An 18,865-nucleotide genomic window follows, 5' to 3' on the forward strand; every position below is an offset into this window, starting at 1 on the left:
CACCTCCTCAGGATGGCTTTTCTGTGCCGCCGGAATGGGGGGCAAACACGGATGAGCACTTCAAGGGCGGGGATGGCGAGCAGAGGGCATCACTGCTGCTTCCCAAGAGAGACACACGCGTGTGCACACACACACCATTTCAGGGGCCAAGAAGAACTTCCCTGCAGGTGCCGGCGCAACTCAGGCTGTACAGGTAGAAGCAGGGGAAGCCATACGAAGAGAGACTGAGGGAGCTGGGTCTTTTCGGTCTGGAGAGGAGGAGACTCCGAGGGGACCTGTTAGCGACAGACAGGTACAAGTGGGGGTGCCACGCAGAGGTGGGTCATGGCCTTTTTTCCCCCTGCAGCAGAGGGCAGGACGCACTCCAACAGAGCCAAGCTCAGGGAACCAAGATTTGGGGTGGATGCCAGGAAGTGCTTCCCGACAGTGAGGACCCCAAGGGTGTGGAATGGGCTTCCATGGGAGGTGGTTGAGGCCCCACTGGTGAGGTGTTCAAGGACAGGCTGGACATGCACATGGTGGGCATGTCGTGAGCAGAGCCGGCTGGAGCTGGGGGTCAGACTAGATGGCCCAGGAGGCCCCTTCTGACTCACTCTGTTTCTATGTTTCCATATTTCTATGCCCGCTGGCAAGGTGTGCAAAATCTTCAACCTTCCTCCCCCTTCACTTGCATGGCCCTGTCCGTGGCTGCTTTGATTTGCTGGAGAATTTAGAGAGAGAAGGATGATGGCGACTCTCCTGATTCAGCGTGGGAGGAGCAAGAGCGAGGACCAAACACCTCCCCGGCAGAGGAGCAGTCCACCGAAAGGTGCTTCTGCCGCACAGGTGGGGAAAGGTGATGCCCACCCCACAGGTGCTCGGACAGGGATGCCTCAGAGGGAAAGAGGCCAAGGGGAATACGCCAGGAGCGACCCCAGCTCAGTGGTGGGGCAAAAGCGTTGCAAACAAAGGTTCCGCTCACGCAGGAAACAGGAGGCTAGCCCTGTGGTCCTTGGATTGCTGCCGGCTGGGGTGTTTTGGATGAATCAAAAAGGAGCACGAGAGCCAGCACTGGCTGCCGGCGCGGGAGGGGACGCTGGTCGCGGTGGCCAATGGCCTATTATTTATCCGCCCGCTAGCCCTCCGCCTTTCTGCCAGGAAAGCGGCACTCGCCTGGGGGAAGCCATGCTGGTTTGGGCAGAGGACTGCTCCAATCACGCCGCCATTCGTGTCCGCTCGCAACGGGTGCGGAGGCCCCGCTTCTGGCTGCGGAGGCTGCCCGTCCAGCAGCGGCTAATCCCCTTTTACAGCCACCCAGGTTGGTGGCCGCCAGCACCCCTCGTGGCGGCACATTCCACTGTGGCACGGAGTGTTCCGCACGGACTCTGCCGCGCCACTTGGCTCGCTCAAAGGGTGCAGCTTGCTGGGCACCCGCTGTCTGGCCCGGGCCCCGCGAGTGTGCGGAATTTTGCCTGCCCCTGGCACGACATGCCGACGAGCGGCGGGGTAGAGATTTGGGGTCGGGGGAGCAAGTCGCAGCAGAGGGGAGATACGGGTGTCTGAAGACTATTTCCACGCTGCCTGTGCCTTAACCTGCTCGTCGCGGGCGAGATTCCAGCGGTACAAAAATAATGCGAGCCACACCGAGGGCAGCCGCGCCGGCTCTGTCTTTCAAGGCATGTGTCCGGGGAGCCGGCCAAGGCTGCGGGGTGTGTGTGGTGGGGGGGGGGGGCGTTACAGGAAAGGCAATGCTAAAGCAGTGCCTTTGTTTTGCTTCCAAAGGCACGCACACTACTTTAGTGCTCTCCCCCAAATTAAAAAATAAACCGACACTTGCACAAGCCACTCCTGTGCGCAGTGCTGTCATATGACCTGTTTGTGCAGCTCCGGCGTGCGACCGGCCCCTCGCTCTGACCTGCAATAGCACTGCTCCAAAATTAGATTGCACAGTTTCGTTTGGCTGCTTTCTCCGCCCCACAAAGCGGAACACAAGTGTGGTGGGTTTTCTTTCCCCTGTTTTTTGTGCGCACAATTATCTTGTTTCATGTTGCCAGGCCCGGCCTGTTATGTTGTGTGGGTTGCTCAGAGACGATGGCCTGCAGACTCTCTGCTTTTCGCCTTCGTGCCGACCTCCTACAAAACATCCGTCCGCTGCCGAAGGATCCCAGGACACCGGGGAGCGCTCAGGAATGCGTTGCCGAGAACCGTGCGTGGAGGTGCCAGGGGTCCACGTCGGACACAAAGGCCACAGCAACTGCCCACTCCTGTGGCCCAAGGACCGGTGTGACAACGGTTCCCCCACCGTCTGAGGATCACGCCTGCCACCCCCCAGCACCACTGATCCCGGGCTGCTTCCGGCAGAACCTGGCCGTGGGTGGTGCCGACTGGCTGGCCCGCACTCTGTCAGGAAGCCCCTTCACTGCTCCCACCGTGGCTTCGCAAGTTAAAAAAAACCTGCAGCAAAAATCTGCAAAAACCAAAGTTTGACTGGAAACCCTGCAAGGCATTTGGTGGCCAGGGAAAAGAATAACTAAAAGAGCACAGGACCTGTTGCAGTTTGGGCAGGGGGTGTGTGTCGTGGACGAGGCCAAATCTGCAAGCGACTGCATCACGGAGAGGTGAAGGCAACGGAGTCGCTCCGGACGGAGCGAGGCTCTTGGCCTCCTGGTCCTTCCTCCTTCTCAGGCTGCCATACGGAGTGCATGACCTTAACGCACGTCCGACACTTCCCTGTGGCGCCACGCTGTATGGCAGCCTTCCCCAACCTGGTGCCCCCCAGCCAGGCCGGCCAGCAACTCTCACGATTGCCTGAATGATGGGAGCTGCAGTACAAGAGGCCCAGAGAACAGAAGTGGGGTCGGGGGTCTGATTCTAAGAGCAAAAAGAGGGGCGATTATTAATTACCCCGTTGCATTTAGATCCTGCCTTCTGAACTCTTGTGCAGGACCTGTACCAGTTAATAGCGACCCATTTTAGTATCATAAGAACAGCCCTGCGAGGTAGGTTGGGCTGAGAGTCTGTGACTAGACCGAAGTCACCCAGTCAGCTCCATGGCCGAGTGGGGACTCGAACCCAGCTCCCCCAGTTCCACATCCCACCCACCACAGCATGCTGGCTCTCCCCTCTCCTCTTATTCTAACAACGACCCTGTGAGGTGGGTTAGACTGAGAGGGAACGGCTGGCCCAGAGTCACCCAGCGAGCGCATGGCGACGGAGGGCTTCGAACCCGGATCTCCCGGGCCCCGGTCCAGCGGTGCGCATGACGCCACACTACCTCTCACCCCAGGCTGCTCTGCTCCTCCGCTCGGGAGATCAGCACGGGGCTCTGCGCCGCCTCCCAGTCCCTCCCCGACCACAGATGGCGATCAGGGTGTGCGCACCCTCCCTCCCTCGTGACGGGCGAAAGATGCAGGGCCTCCAAGGGACCCCTCGGGCAGCTTTAACAGCAACCGGTCCCCAAGGAAGCACGCAGGTGAGCCCTTCTGGCAGCCAGAAGGCAACGCCATGGGCAGGGATGGCAGCAGGGCCTTCTCAGAGGAGACCAACCCTCAGGCCCTCGTCCCGTCTCTTCGCTCCTGCGCTGGCCGAGCAGAGGCCTGCGGACGGCCCGCCCGTGACAGCCTTCCCCTGAAGCACAACGCCTGGCGAACCAGCCTCCGTGCCGCGCACCTGACTCTTCCCCCCATCTTCCTCCCCAACAGGCACAGGGCCACGATCCGCATCTTAAAAGCCCCTCAGCCTCACGGCACTCGCGTCCCAGGCCAGATCAGGGCCAGACCTCCTCTGGAGTAAATACAGGGGGAGATGTAGCTGCCACACAAAAATGTATACCTCCGACTACAACCATTCTTTTTTGGTGCGACTTCCTCCCTCCCTCCCTCCCTCCCTCCCAAGTCAACCATTTAATCTCCTGTCTATTCTGTCTAACAAGGAAGTCCAGGAGTCTGGCAAAGGGGCTTCCCAACTTCTGGGGCCCATGGCCACATCTGGGAATTTGCAGTGCTGCCGTGAGCACCGCCACAACATGGCTCCCGCGGAAGATGCGGCTGGTCACACCTGTCCAGCCAGAGGAACGGAGCACAAGCAGGGAAGGCACTGGAGTCCAAAGCCGGCTGTGCATTTGCGCCCGGAAGCGAGTCATCGCGAGCCACTGCGCCGCCTGAGCCCAACAGCCCCGTCGCCTGCGCCCCCTTCAGAAAAGCCCCTCGCCCTTGCCCTGTGTTAATTAATGCCTTAATGCCCACCCCCAAAGTGCATTCTCATTACAAAGCACATGGGGGGGGGAGAGAGCACGGGCCCTCCCCCAGCCCCCTCCCCTTTCAGGATCAGAGGCAGGGGGCTGCAGGCACCAGCCGCTTGGGGTCTCGAGCTGGCTGCCCGCCCTGGAACCGAAGGCGGCCCAGCAGGACCTCGCTCTGGTCCCACAGCACTCCTCCTGTGCCCTCAAGCAGAGGGAAGGAGCCAGCTGGCTTGGAAACGAAGCGCCAGCCCAATTCAGAAAACCCTTCCTTCCATCAGAATTACTCACCAGATCAGCTTCCAGGTGGGAAAGCAGGAAGAGCGCATCTGAGACTTCCTGGCCCGGGTGGTGGAGGCTTCCCCTCCCCTTGCAAAATCCCCAAGACCAGCAGGATTCCTCGGGGTGGGGGGGCAGGACAATCCCCCCACACCCGAGGAAAATTCAAACTGGCCAATCAAGCCACTCATCCTCTGGGTGACTCTGGGAGGGCTTCTTTTACACAGCTGAGCCTGAGATGGGCAGGGTCGCAAATCTGGGTGATTAGGATGGGCAAGTTCTTTGTTCAAAGGTGTTTGCAGGAGGACGTGGGGGGAGGGAAGGCTGAATTCAGGGGAGGAGGAAGTGCAAACAGAAGGCCTGAAAACCAACAAAGACCTCCCAGGTATCTTAAAAGCAGGCAGATGCGATCAATGGATTTGTCTTCCCAGCGCCCCAAGTCCCCATCCTTTCTGTTGCAAGGGATAAATGGGACTACCCCTCTGAAAACTGCCTCCCCAGGTCCTTTCCTGGGAACCGAAGGGCGGTGTGGGGAAAGGGGGGTGGAAGCTGCATGGAGAGGCGACGACCAAAGCAACCTCCGTCCACCAAAGAGTACGTACACACACACACACACACACACACACCCACCCACCCACCCACCCACCCCCCAAATGGAGCAGAAGGGAAACTATCAAACACGAATTCCAAGCAAGTGACATGAGCGCTGGACGAGCAGGGATGACTCACAGGCCAGGAAAATGTGCCCGGATCCGCTGCCATGTGACGCAGGGCCGGGACGAGCTCCACGTTACAGCAGGGGGGAGAGGCTGAACTCATCGGCCGCTTGCGCCAGGTTGGGAAGAGGCGCTGCCAAGCGGGCCCTCGGCGGGTGGCCGCCCGGGGAGGCGAGGCGAAGGCTGTGGGCAAAGGAGAGCAGCGCTTGCAGGGAAATGCGCGGCGCAAGCTCCTCGCTCTCCTGTCCAGGCGCATTTTCGGGCCAAACGGGTTCCTTGACTCGCCAGGGCGCGCTTCACCCTCTCCTTATGCCCAGGCTTGCAGCGATGATGAACACGGGCGGGAGTTCAGCCCTCCGGGGGAGGGGTGGGGGGCTGGACTGCAGTGCCCCATCCTTCCCAGCCACAAGAGCTGGGGATGATGGGAGCTGCAATCCAGCCAGGACGAGGAAGGCTGCCTTAGGAACACAAGTTTGTATTTAACCCCCAAAGTCACTTCTAGAGAAAGGCAGCGGAGGCTGAGCGGTGGTGGAGGAAGGGATGCGCTGCCCCCCCCCTGCATTAAGACATGCTGCCGCTGGAGTGGGAATGGAGGAGGAAGTTCAAGTAGTGGGGGAAACGAGCTGTGATTCACTCAAAGATCAGGGATGCCCCCAGATGCTCGGCTGGGGGCAGAAGTGAATGGTAGCGCCACTATTTTTAGAATAAAATTAAATTAAATTTCCATACAGCTCAATAGCTAAAGCAATCTAAAGGAACAAAGGTTCCACTTGGATGCCAGGAAGCACTTCCTGACAGTCGGGACCCCGAGGGTGTGGAATGGGCTTCCCTGGGAGGTGGTTGAGGCCCCATCAGTGCAGGTGTTCAAGGATAGGCTGGACGTGCACATGGTGGGCGTGCCGTGAGTGGAGCCGGAGGTCAGACTAGATGGCCCAGGAGACCCCTTCTGACTTGCTCTGTTCGTATGTTTCTATGTGGGCATTCACAACAATTTAACTGAGGGCCAAAAGAGTGGTATCCTAATATCTGAGGGATGGTGTATCCACTCTGGGTTTCAGCCTGAGCTTTAAGGAGCTATCCATGGTACTGAACTTATTTTGGAGACTCAACACTATGGATGGCTCATTAATGGTCAGGCTGAAGCCCCGAGTGGATACACAGTCCCAGGAACAGAAAAGCCACTGTTCACTACTGGTGAGGACCTTGGCACACAAAACGCATGGAAGCTGAAGGACAGGACCCGGTGCATTTGGCTGCACTCAAAGCCCTCCCAAAGCACAACCGGGAATCGCAGGCTGTAACAGGGCTGGGAGCATCCCGAGAGGCACCAGCCTCCCCGGGCTCATGCCCTCCAGGTGCGCTGGGCTGCAAGCTCCATCATTCCTCGCATCCCCGTTCCAGAGGCAAAGTATTTGCGCTAAGGGGGAAGCCGGCAGTCCGGAAATGTCACGCAGCTGCTGCATCCAAACTCCCTCAGGATTTCCCCTCAAGGAGTGAAGCAGCAAAAATGTTTCTCGGCGGCTGCAAAGGAGGTATTGGGAAGAGCAGAGGCAGCTTCAGGACGGAAGGCTGCCTGGCCCCGAACGGATCCCTACCCGGCCCTCAGTGGCAAGCGGAAAGTGCCGGAGAGGAAAGCTGCATCGTTCTGGTGCTCTTGCTGCGAAGGCGAGAGACGGCCGAGTCAGAGATCACCAGGCCGACGCACTGTGTGAACGCTGGGTGCAAAACGGTGCCCGCTCCCTCGGGCGAGGCGCCCCCCGTCGGCCATGCCCCCACGCCCCCAGCCGCTCTGGGCCTCAGCCGCTGTCTCATCGTTCGCTTGCTCAGCGGGCAGAGAGCCGGGAGCAGGCCGGCCCTGCCACCTCCGCGCACCTCCTCTTGGCCGCTTCCGTGGCCTGACCCCTGAGGAGGGGCACACCCAGGGAGCCTGCCCCATCACGCCTACCCTGGACGCTGGCTGGGGCTCCAAGCCGAAGAAGCAGGGGCAGGCCTGCCTGTCGAGGGCACACCCTAGCGGAGCCTTCTGGCCCCACTGCTCTCCAGACCCACGCTTTCTTAAAGGGGGCCCGCACCACCCACCAGGCCAACCGCTGCTCGCCAGGGAGACCCGAAGCGATGCTGCCGGTGTGGGTGTGAGGTGAGAGGAAGCGGGACGGGCGGGCAGCTCTCCCTCCAAGCTGAGAGGGGGCAGCCCGCGTTGGCCCGGCTTGTGCCCGTGTCCATCAGGCACGCAACCGATTTAGCCCGAGCCTGTCCCCTCGCCAAGGTCCCAGCAAAGGGCATCTGCCTGGGCTCACGAAGGGAAGGTCTTGGGATGCTGCCGAGACTGACAAACATTTCACGGATGAGGCCTGGAGAGCAGGGGGAGAGCACAGACCCATGTAGCGGCCTCTTAGGGGGCACGCAAAACCCCCAATTCCAGGGCAAGGTCCTTTACTTGTACAGAAGACACTACCCCCACCCCCGGGGGTGTCAGTCACACTGCAAGGAGTGTGTTTGTGTGCACCCATGACTGAGAGTCTGAAACTGTGCTGCAGAATTTGGACTGCTTGCGGCTCAAAGACCCGGGTTCAGGCTGGAACAGACCAGACACTGTCCTTGGAGGGCTGCTGCTGCCAGTCCGTGTTGACAATACTGGATGGATGGGCCGAAGGTCTGCTCACCGGCTACAGGAGCATCTTGGGTCCCTGCAGCAGCGGGGGCAAAATGCCAGTGGATCTTTGCCTTTAAAGGAGACCGGACACACTGGACAGGTGGCTGCTTAAATCCGATGCATCCAGGTGATCTCTGCTGGGGTTGCACACCTTTTACGAAGCGTGTGATTATGTTACATCTCCACACATCCGGAGCGTGATGGGGATGCTGCAACCATCTCAAAATTCTGCTCTCTGCAGCACTTGAGCTGGCTCGCACGGAAGCGGGATTTTGCTTTATTTCCCCTTGTTTATGAAGAGCAGGGCAGAAGCACCACGGGGGTCCCAATTAGCACTTATTGCGCTAATAAGGGGGCAATTATTGCAATTCTCAGGACTCCTACAGGGAGCCCACACAGCCTCAAATATGCCTGCAACCACGTGGCTGGTTGATTTACATCAGCAGAGAGAGAGAGAGCGAGAGAGAGAGAGATTGATTGATTTAAGGAGCCATCTGAGGCATGCTTAGATTTGAACTAAGTCTTGCAACTGCCGGCATTCCCTGGCCGGGGTGGATGGCTGCTCATTGCTGGGAGCTGTACCCCTTTGACCTTCTAAAGTCTGGTGCCTTTGCAAAACCAGAGCAAATGTTCTCGCTGGCCGAGGGCAGAAGCGTTGCTCATGGAGAAGAGCCCACGATGCAGCGCGCAAGCTGTCCAAATGTGATTTTCAACTCAAGGCAGGCCACCCGCGACGCCCCCGAGGGCCCCTGCAGCCCTCTGCCTGGGCTGACCCCCGGGGACGACGCCACGGCTTCTGCTGCCCCACTCCCAGGTCGATTTGCGATGGCCCGGCCGGAGATTCTTGCTCATGAGTAGAAAGGGCAGACCGGGCTGCGACTCCTACGAAGACGGTGAGCTCGGCTGCTGGACACCCACAGTCCCAGGCTGGCCAAGCGGAAGGAGAGGAGAGTCTATCACGCCCCACGACACCCACAACGGAGGAGGAGGTTACAGAGCCTGCGTTCTCCCAAAGGACACCATGCAAAACAGTTCCCCTGAGCCGCTCCTGACATTCTGTCTTTTATTGACCCTGCGCTATCATCCTTTCCCCCATAAGACCTGGAAGATCCGGGTTCTAGCCCTCCTCAACCATAAAGCCTCAGCCGTTCTGAGAGACTAGTAACGGGGCAGTCTATAAAATCAATCAATCGATCAATCAATCAATCATAAAGCAAAGCTCTCTGGGAGGCTCTGGGGCAGCCACTCACGCTCAGCCTAACCTACCTTACCGGGCTGTTGTTGTGAGGATAAAATGGAGTCATGCAAGCCAGCTCGGGTTCCTCACAAGAGGAGAAATGGTGGGATAGAAATGCAATGCGGGGTGGGGAGGATGAGGAGGAGATGATCCAGCTCTTCGGTGCAAGGGGCGGCCTGCACGCCGTCCAAAGCCCACCTGACCCCCAGCTCCTGCCCGGGAACTGCAGCACAGGCCACTGGGCTGGAGACGGCGAGTCCAGCCACCGGCAGAGCGCCGTCACACACCTTGCGATTCAAAAGGGGCAAGCGCGGCTACGGCTCGGCTCGGCATGGCCTGATCGCCGAACGAGTGCTTCTCCTTCCACGGCAGGTCAGCCAGCAGCAGCCGGGCTGAAGCCGGTGTCAGGCGATGACCGTGGCAGCTGCGTGTGAGAGCAGCCGTGGGAGCCACGCACTGCTTGTACGCCCTGAACCACGTCACGGAACAAGCAGGTCCACCTGGCAACTCCGCAATGTCACTTCCCATTTTACCTTTGCACACCTGATTTGTTTACTTGGGGCAAGAAGAGGGGGGGGATGCCCAGGTTCAAGTCATGGTATGTAGGGGGGCTTTAGCTATCGATTTTGCATCCGGTATCTATCTTTCCTCTAACATGGGGCTGGACAGAGCTCAGAAGCGCAAGGTCCGCCCACTGGAGCAAGAGCAAAAAGGGGCTCCAGGCAGACAAACCGCCGGTGAGTGAAGGACAGGTGCATCTGAACACAGAGAGCTCAGGCGCAAATTTTATTTTCCACATCGGAATGATACAAAAATCCATTCCTGCCCCCAAGCTAACCAGCAGCCTAATCTGGGGTGGGAAAGGTAATTTTCTCGACATCTCAGAGTCAGCATCTTTTGCCGGTCTACCACCCAGAGATGGACTGGCAGATTCTCATCCACCTCCTGGCCAGTCCTGTCCTAAGCCAACTGGAGTGATCAGTTCTAATTCCCTAAGAATCCTAGGAGACAGGCGTGAAAGATTAGGGTCGAACAGGATTCACCAGCACCCCTGGATTGTACCATGTGCTGGTGTGCACATGCCCCACCTGTGCACACCAGCATCACCACGGTGCTCCTAATTAGAAGACATACCAATCAGAGGAGGCGGCTCCGGCATTCGCCTCACTCCATCCAGAGTGTTGCCGGAGTGAGCTGGCTGGCTGTTCTTCACAGGGCTAAAAGAACAAAACAGGCCTTTTGCTACCACAACTTCAGCACAGATTATTCTCAAGAAAGGTTCCCTCACTGCATCTTATTTAAAAAGCTGTCAGCAGCGGTGTAAGTCAGAAGGAAAGAGCAAGATTGCTATTTTATCTCCTCCCTCATTCTTCAGTAAATGCTACAGAAACATCTATCTGTCCGGGGTGCCTTGGGACTCCTGTGAAAAGCAGTTGTTTTCAGAATTTGAGCTATTCCCAGGTGCTTAATGAATGATTTTCCGTCAACGAGAGCGAAGATACAATGTTTTATAGCTACAGGTATCGGCATCGCTTGCCTACAAGCACTTCAGAGTTTCTTTGCAAAATTTCAGGTCTCTGTGGCGAGTGCGGAAGGCTTTCAGGATAAAATGTGAGCCAACCATTCCCCTGCTGGTTTGGCCCACTGTGGGGGAATAACGCAGTGCTCTTCAGTAGTTAATCTCACCCTGGTAAGTATTTTTACCTTGTCGTTCATGCACAAAAAGAACTGAGGGGAGAGGGTGGGGAAACTGATGTTTTCCAGATGCTGAGAATTCTGGGTTCAGGAGCAGCTTTATTGACTATTTATTTCTTAGAGTTATATTCTGCTTTTTTCTTACAGCAAACTAAAAGCAGCTTACATCCTTCTCCTGCTCTCAAATGTATCCTCACAACAACGATCTTGTGAGGTAGGCTGGGCTGAGAGTCCATGACCGGCCCAAAGCCTCCCGGTTGGTTCCACGGCTGAGTTGAGACTGGAACCCAGTCTGCCTGCGTCCCAGTGCCATGGCCTTAAGGACACACTGTCCTGAACTCCAGTGAACTCCCAGTACAGCTATATATAGTCAGGGTCTACAAATTGCATCAGGCCTTAGTAACCTTAAATGAGTTCTATTAGCCAGCAAAACTATAACAACAGTACCTCTGTACATGTGCAGAATGCATCCCCTGCCTACCCAGCGGTTTGCCACTGCCACAAAATTGAAGCGAAAGGCCAATGGCATAAATAGTTCGGTCTCCTTGCACGTCTCTTGGAAAAATCAACTGTTCCCTCGCTTCCTTGGCAAACCACAGCCCAGGATGCATCTGCCTTCAAAGCCAGGATCAGAAGCCAGGGAGGCAGCCCTTCTTGCTCCCCCAAAGGAATCTCTTCCAGATTTTTCTCCCATCCCTGCAGCTGCCCTCCTTCGTAATCCAGAGTGTTCTGCTTGCTCTTTTTTAAATCTTAGGTCTTTTTTTCTGGCATGGGAAGGGAGAAGGGAGAAAGGGAGCAGGGTAGTAAGCCAACGGAGACAGAGATGCAGAGGGGAGTAAAAGGGAGACTCGAAGCTGCTTCCCGTTTTCTCCCCCTGCCATCCGAGTCTACCTGACTTGCCCATGAAGTGGCAGAAACCTGTTCTCAAGGAGGCATTTGGAAGGAAAGCCGTCTTAAGATGAGGGGTGGAAGCCACAGGTACGAAGCAAACGAAGAATGAGGGGAAAGCAATGGAGGAAAAAAAATGAAAAGAAAGAAAGAACGAACATGAAAACAACACTGTGGGCTCTAAGGAGAGATTGCAAACGGCACGGCCAGCCTCAGCCCAAACCGCAGTATTCCCCAAATGGGAAGGAAGGAAGGGGAAAGGAAAGAAACTGATTCAGAGCTAGAGGACAGATACTCTCCCAAAAATCCACTTGCGGTTTTTCTGGAGGCTCGATTCAGTTGCTGTAAAACAGTCTCCCTCCCAGAGTACGCTGCTTGCCCAGATGAAAGAGGGTCAGCGCCTGCGTTTGATGAAGGCCCTGGTCATAACCGGGACTGGAGTGATCACAGCCAGCCGTTAAGGATTTGGAATCCCGGGCAACAAAATACCCTAAGTTTTGGGGCAAGAATTCTTCAGAAATACCTAAAACAGATGGACGCTGCAACCACCATTTCCAAAGCCAGTTTCCAGAAAAAAAGAAAATAAATTAAAACGCTTCCAGTTTTAAAAGGCTTATGTAACTTTAGTTCACTTTTTTAGAGGTTGAACAAGAGAAAACCGGGGTAGAGTTTCTCTCTTGGCGGGCCAATGAATACAAAACGCGGGTCTTGGGAGAGCATGAACAGGTCTCATACTGTATAAGAACTACTCCTTTCAGCAGTAGGACTGTTTCTTTCTTAAAGACAGCTTATTTAAGTGAAAAATGACTTGCATCGCTTTGAGGAGCGAATGACACTCAGCCCTCCAACAGATGAGGAGAAAAAGTTCAGACACATGCTAGATATAGCAAAACGTATGACTGCATTTCTAAAAATACATCTGTGGTCTCACCAAGAGCCAGAAATAATCCAGGGGCACACCAGCTTCTTTGTAACTGTGCTGCTCTGTTTTCATCCTTCCGTACTTAGCTAGTGCCTCTGATTTGCAGAAGGGAAGCATCAGAGACGGGCCACCACCTCCCTCCACCCGGGCGACGGCTAGGCAGGATGGACCCCCAGTGCCCACCGCCGATCTCGCCTGCGTAGCTTTCACCCCAGCAAGGCTCCCGAAACCATTTGCTCGCTGAGCCGATCGGGTGGCACAGAATGTTCACAAGCATTCCACCTGGAAAGACAGCTGTTTTGATATTTGCGGTTCATTTTCTATTACAGAAATGGAACAAACAAACAAACAAACAAACAAGAGCTGTCCGTTGGCTGGGATTAAGGCTTCCTCCGGACAACCCAAGGTCCTGGCTGCTTTTGGGGACTTGGAACAAGCAAGACTGTGGGTTTCTGTGTGCATCTGCTGCGCGTTAGGAATGTTTGCACACCACTTGAAAGACGGGGGAAGAAGAAGATGCACATTTTAAATAAACATGTGGACAAAACACACCTGGGTTTCTATTTATTTCTCATATATTTCATAAGGAAAGACACGAGTTAACCTTTTGGTCTATCACAGGCAAGCCTGAGAGCTTGCAGAAACGCAATTAATATGTCAGGGTGCACAAACGGGTAATCTTAATGCACCCCCCTCCAAGAGTCTTTATCTTAGCAGCCTGTCTTCTTGCACTAAATCCGTTGTAACTGGGAAAATGAAATGAGTCTCTAATGTATGGGAGTGAAGGGGCTTGGAAATTCATGGGCACGCTATGAACGCAGATGGTTGGAACCTGCGTCTTCACCTGCCTCTCACTGCCCAGACAGAGAAACGTAGAAACAGAGCGAGCCAGAAGGGGCCTCCCGGGCCATCTAGTCTGACCCCCGGCTCCAGCCGGCTCCGCTCATGACGTACCCTCCATGTGCACGTCCAGCCTGTCCTTGAACACCCGCACCGATGGGGCCTCAACCACCTCCCGGGGGAGCCCATTCCACACCCTGGGGGTCCTGACTGTCAGGAAGTGCTTCCTGGCATCCAAATCGAACCTGGGTTCCCTGAGCTTGCCTTCCTCTGCAGGGGAAAACAGGTCTCTCCCCACCTCTGTGGGACAGCCCCTCACATACCTGCATGTCGCCAACAGATCCCCTCAGAGTCTCCTCTTCTCCAGGCTGAAGAGACCCAGTTCCCTCAGTCTCGCCTCATATGGCATCCCCTGCAAACCGGCCACCAACCTTGTGGCCCTACGCTGCACTGACTCCAACCTGGCTATATCCTTTCTGTAATGAGGGGCCCAAAACTGAGCACAATACTCCAGTTACGGGCCCACCAGAGTCGTATGGAGTGGTAGTAACACCTCTCTCTATCTAGAAGCCACACTTCTGGCTATGCAGCCAAGGGTGGCGTTCGCCCTCTTGACCGCCGCATCACACAGCTGGCTCATGTTCAGCCTGCAGTCAACCAGCACCCCGAGGTCCCTTTCACAAGTGCTGCTCTCCAGCCACTTGTCCCCTAACCTGTCCTTATGACACCCATTCCTGTGCCACAAGCGCAAGACCTTGCACTTATCCACATTGAACGCCATCCTGTTGTCCCCTGCCCACTTCCATAGTCTGTCCAGATCCTTTTGGGTCTGGAGTACCTGCTCCTCAGTTGTGGCCACTGCCCCCGTTTTAGTATCGTCTGCGAATTTGATCAGCAGACTGCTCACCCCTACTTCTCAGACCCCGGAGATAGTGAGAAGGCAAAGACTGTGGCCAACGTACTTGCAGGCTCTCTGTCTGTAAACCGAGCAAGAGGGGCAGCGATGAGAACGAGGGTGAGCCGCTGGTGCTGAGGAACTGCTGCACCTCCGAAAGCCTTGTGTAGCGAGCAATACAGTAAAACAGCACAAGCAAAGAACCAAGATTTAGTCAGAATCAGGTTGTCCTGCTAAAGCGTGGCTAAAAGTTTGCTTAAATTTTCAGAAAGTCTTTGCAGATTTTGAAAACAAAGCAAATGTGTCAGCCGGCCGGCAATTCCACCAAGAGGAAACCAGTATTCCAAGTGGACTCAGGACGGATCTCAAGCCCTTCCGCATCACCAAGAGTGACCCAGTGAATGGCACTCTCCTGAGTAAGGGGCTAAGCAGCCGGTGGGATTCCCAGACCACTGTTTGCCCCGTGGAAGCCTTGCTCTTTTTCTCGCCACAATTAGCGGTGCTGTTGCTGGGTGCGCAGAACGGGGCCTTCTTGGTCATGGCACCCTGGCTCACAGACACATTGCCCTCGGAAACCTGGCTGACCCGTCCTTTGCTAGTGGCCAGACCACTCAACATCAGCTCTTATGCCTCTCTGCTCTCTGCCTTTGCCAAAAATGTCCCCCCTGCCCCCGTTTTCTGCTTTGGAGAACAGCAGTTGTCAGCTTTTTAAAGTTTTATGGCATTAACCATCCCGGAAATCCCATTGCTGGGAAGAGAGGAGGGGGCAGAGCTGTTTTTAAATCAATAGAACCGATGTCGAGAATCATAGAATAGCAGAGCTGGAAGGGGCCATGAAGGTCATCAAGTCCAGCCCCTGCTGTTGCAGGACACCAGTTTACACCATCCCACTCAGGTGGCTGTCCAGTTTCCCCTTGAATGTCTCTGGTGTGGGAGAGCCCACCACCTCTCTAGGCAGCCGGTTCCACTGCTGTATTGCTGTGACAGTGTGGAAGATTTTCCTGATGTCCAGCCTGAATCTGGGTTCTTGCAGCTTGAATTGACTATTCCGTGTCCTGCACTCTGGCATCAGTGAGGAGAGACCTTGGCCTTCCTCTTTGTGGCAGCCCTTGAGGTCCTGACAGAGTGAGATCATGTCCCCCTTCAGTCTTCAGGCCGAACATGTCCAGTTCTCTCAGTCTCTCCTCACAGGGCAGAGTTTCCAAAACCTGGATCTAGTTCTGAGTGCGTGTGGCTTGCCGGGAACCTGTTCGTGTCTGCAGGGGCAAACGGGTTCTCCCCACGGCAGCTTCCAACTCTTTCCAGTGCGTGTCCTGCAGGGAGGGGCCGGGGGGGGTGGGGAAGGAGGCCATGCTTCAGGGTACAGGTCAGTGGCAACTTAAAATGGGGAAGATGCCCGAAGAGGCAGGACGCTTGGAGGTGGTGGTGCCCATGGGCAGGGCCACGCCAGGGGGTGCCTGAGCTGGTGCCCCCTTCTGTGTAGGGGGGCCCATCAGAGTGGCCAAGCTTCGGCCGTGCCCCCATCCACAGCCACGGCCTCTCTTGCTTCCAGACCTTCCACTGACGGTGGCCCAAAAGGAGAGTTTATTTGTGTATTCATTTACTATATTTATATCCAGCCTTTTTTCCTGTTTTAAAGAATTCACAGCAACTTACATCAATCTCTGCCTCCTGCGCTCAAGTCTTATCCCCATAACAACAACCCTGTGAGGGAGACTGGCCCCAAGTCACCACATCCGCTATCCAAGAAGGTGCATTTTGAGGCTCTGCCAAGAGAAACGCCCCATGCATTGAACAGGAGGTGGGGGCACGTGCCCCGAGGGATGCCCTCACGTGGCAGGGGTCTCCTGCCCCTCTGGGCCAGTGGGCGCATGTGGAAATCTGAGCGCCTCGTAGGCCCTCTCACAAGATGGCTGCTGTGGGCGTGGCTGTCTGTGGCTGTGATGACAGCTAAGACTCAATGCTCAGAAGGCCACTGGGAAGACAAGAGGGCAGCTGGACGAGGATCAAGGCACAGGGCAGAGGGCTGATGAGCTCCAAGACGCGAAAGTGCTCTTTTGAACCCGAGCCAAGATGGCACCAGAAGCGCATGCTTCTTTCTGCAGCATGCAGAGCCTCACAGATACAGACGGGGAAAGGGCCGGAAGGCCTGTGAAGCAGGCGGGTTTCCCGGGAGGGGTCTGTGGGCGCCTGGGTTGGAGACCCCCATCGTGCCGGGTTCCCAGTTACCATCCGATCTGGTGGAGGAATCCTCCTGTTCTCGCCCACCTTTAAACAGAGAGGCGGTCTTAGGGTGTGTGGGTGCGGGGAGCAGGTTAGAAATCTCAATGAACGGGTTTCCTACTGGACCCGAAGACAAATGCGCGGGCTCCGGATCGCCCCAAGAAGCTGGCCACTCGAGCAACGTCCACCCAGGCTGGTGGAGCGCAACCTGCTGGCAACGTGACGCAGCAGAATCCCGTCCGTGGAGGCTTTTCATGCCTCCGCTCCGCCGGGAGAGGGAAGACGCCGCTGTGCGCCACTCGGCTCGCCACTTCTTGTGTCTTATAAAACCTGAAAATGAGAGCTTTCCGGCTGCAAGATACGGAAAGGAAAATGAGGTCAACAAAATATGTTCTGATTTAAAATTAAAACAGGGGAGAGAATCACAGCGCTCGTAATGAGCTAAAAATGGTTCTGAACCTCTCTTGCAGAGAAAGAATATAATTAAGGGTATTTTTAAAAATCACCGTCCCTCCCTCCACCCCGGCGTCCAAATCGCGGCCGCGCTCGCGACCACTTATTCCCTTCCACCTCAGGGCATTGGAATGTTCTGGCACACCACAGGCCGGCTTAAAGAATGTGGTGTTTCCGTAGCCCAGCGCTTCAGAGGATCCGAAATGACAGCGGTTAACTGCATTCTTCTGCTCCGAGATCACCGGTCCCCATTTAGAGCAGCACGACAGAGGAAACCGGGAGTGGGACGGGGAGGAGTGGGGCAGGGGGGCGGGACGAGGCCGAGATCTCGCATTTTACCCCCTGGAAACATCACGCAGCAAAACAGTGAGAGCAGGTGTAGCTGAGAGGGGCGACGGCGGGCCAGGAGAGGTTCTGCTCCCCGCTCCAATGGCCCCCTTCGTGGGCAACCTTCGGCACCTGTGGCTGACCACGGACACGGAGCCACGTCCGCTCCTGGCCAGCCGCTGCTCCGTCAGCCACAGCCCCACCGACATTATTTCCCTCTACGCTCAGCGTTCGCAGAGCTTTCCCACATCCCTGTTGTCCGCAGGAGACGCCGACAACCCCAGAAGGGAAGGAAAACCTGATTCTGTTTTGCCTTTGTTTAATCCTGCTTGTCTCCGCTGGACCTCGGATGCGGCACGGGGGGCATCTCCCACCTGGTCATGGACCAGCCATGGACTGGTCTGGCTCCAGCGAGGCAGCCGCCCTGGATCACACGCCCACCGTGACCTGCCCGGTGTGTTGATACCAAGCTTTGGAGCGGCCCTTCCCAAGCTGGTCGACTCCAGGATAGCCAGGTGACAACCCCCATCCTCCCCAGCCACGCTGACTGGGGAGGATGGGAGTTACTGCCCAACCCATCTGCAAGGCACCACATGGGGGGCCGCTCTCGCTGCCACGTCTGGGTTCCCCTCTGGCCCTGTTTCCCTCCGACAGCAGCCCTGTCTCTCAGCCCACGCCTTGCAAGTGGGGGTCGGGGGGCTCGCCTGGGGCTGGAGTGAGATCTGAGCCCGGAGCAGGTCTGAGTGCCAGCTCTGCCTCCTTTCTTCTCACATCCCGGGCCTAAGGAACCGTCACTTTCCCCACACGGCCCCAAACTCTGCAGGGCGAGAGCAAAGTGAGCGGCGCTTCCGCCGAGCGTGTCCTTCAACGACTCAAGGACCCGCACGGTCTCCCGAACACTTGTCGTCTGCACACAACGGGCTTCCTGGCACACAAGTGGGGGATTAGCACAGTCCACTACAAACGGCTCACACAGGCCTCCCTCGACTGGTCGTCAGGGAGACGGATGTGGGGCAGGGGGGCGCCCGCCCTCTCGAGCAGCTCGCCGTGCGCCCTCCGTTGTGCGCGACAGCTGCGCCAGAAGAGGAGTGAAGGGGCTCTGGTTTTCACGGCTATGAAGCACCCCCTTCCCACTCCACGGCACCCAACGGGCCTGCACGCTTCTTCCAGGGCGGAGGTTAGTCCTTGATTGTGGAGGCTGCGGGAGGTCCCCAGAGCTAAGCTGGTATTGACGCCAACGACCCAACAAGATTCCACCGATGCTCTTATTCCCACCTATCCAGGTGCGTCTGGGGAAAGTGAGTCAACAGCTGGTTTGGAAAGGCTGCTCCGGGGGACCGAGCCAATGGTGCAAAGCTCATGGAGCTGCAATGCAATGGGAATCACGGGGTCAGGGTGCAGCCCCTGCCTGTCTCCAGCAGAAGAACTTCCCGGTACGTAGAGTGCTCAAGAAAGACCCATTTGGCCCTTGGAAAGGCACGAATGGGCCCCCCGGACGAGGTGGGACCCGGCACAGCGGGC

General features: G+C 56.5%; 1 protein-coding gene across 3 annotated transcripts in view; it reads right to left on the reverse strand.

The window, feature by feature from the left end:
• Positions 1-18,865, reverse strand: part of SAMD4A (sterile alpha motif domain containing 4A) — a 125,858-nt gene that overhangs the window by 68,060 nt on the left and 38,933 nt on the right. The window contains exon 1 of one of the 3 annotated variants that reach the window (XM_044436093.1): positions 4,508-5,038. The exons of the other annotated variants lie outside the window; for them this stretch is intronic. The gene's annotated coding sequence lies outside the window, so the exon portion shown is untranslated. Of the gene's footprint in view, positions 1-4,507; positions 5,039-18,865 lie in introns of those variants that run through there. 3 annotated transcript variants of the gene reach the window in all.

The sequence above is a fragment of the Varanus komodoensis genome, unplaced genomic scaffold, assembly GCF_004798865.1.
Source record: "Varanus komodoensis strain SLA01 unplaced genomic scaffold, ASM479886v1 scaffold3, whole genome shotgun sequence".
NCBI classification, from domain to species: Eukaryota; Metazoa; Chordata; class Lepidosauria; order Squamata; family Varanidae; genus Varanus; species Varanus komodoensis.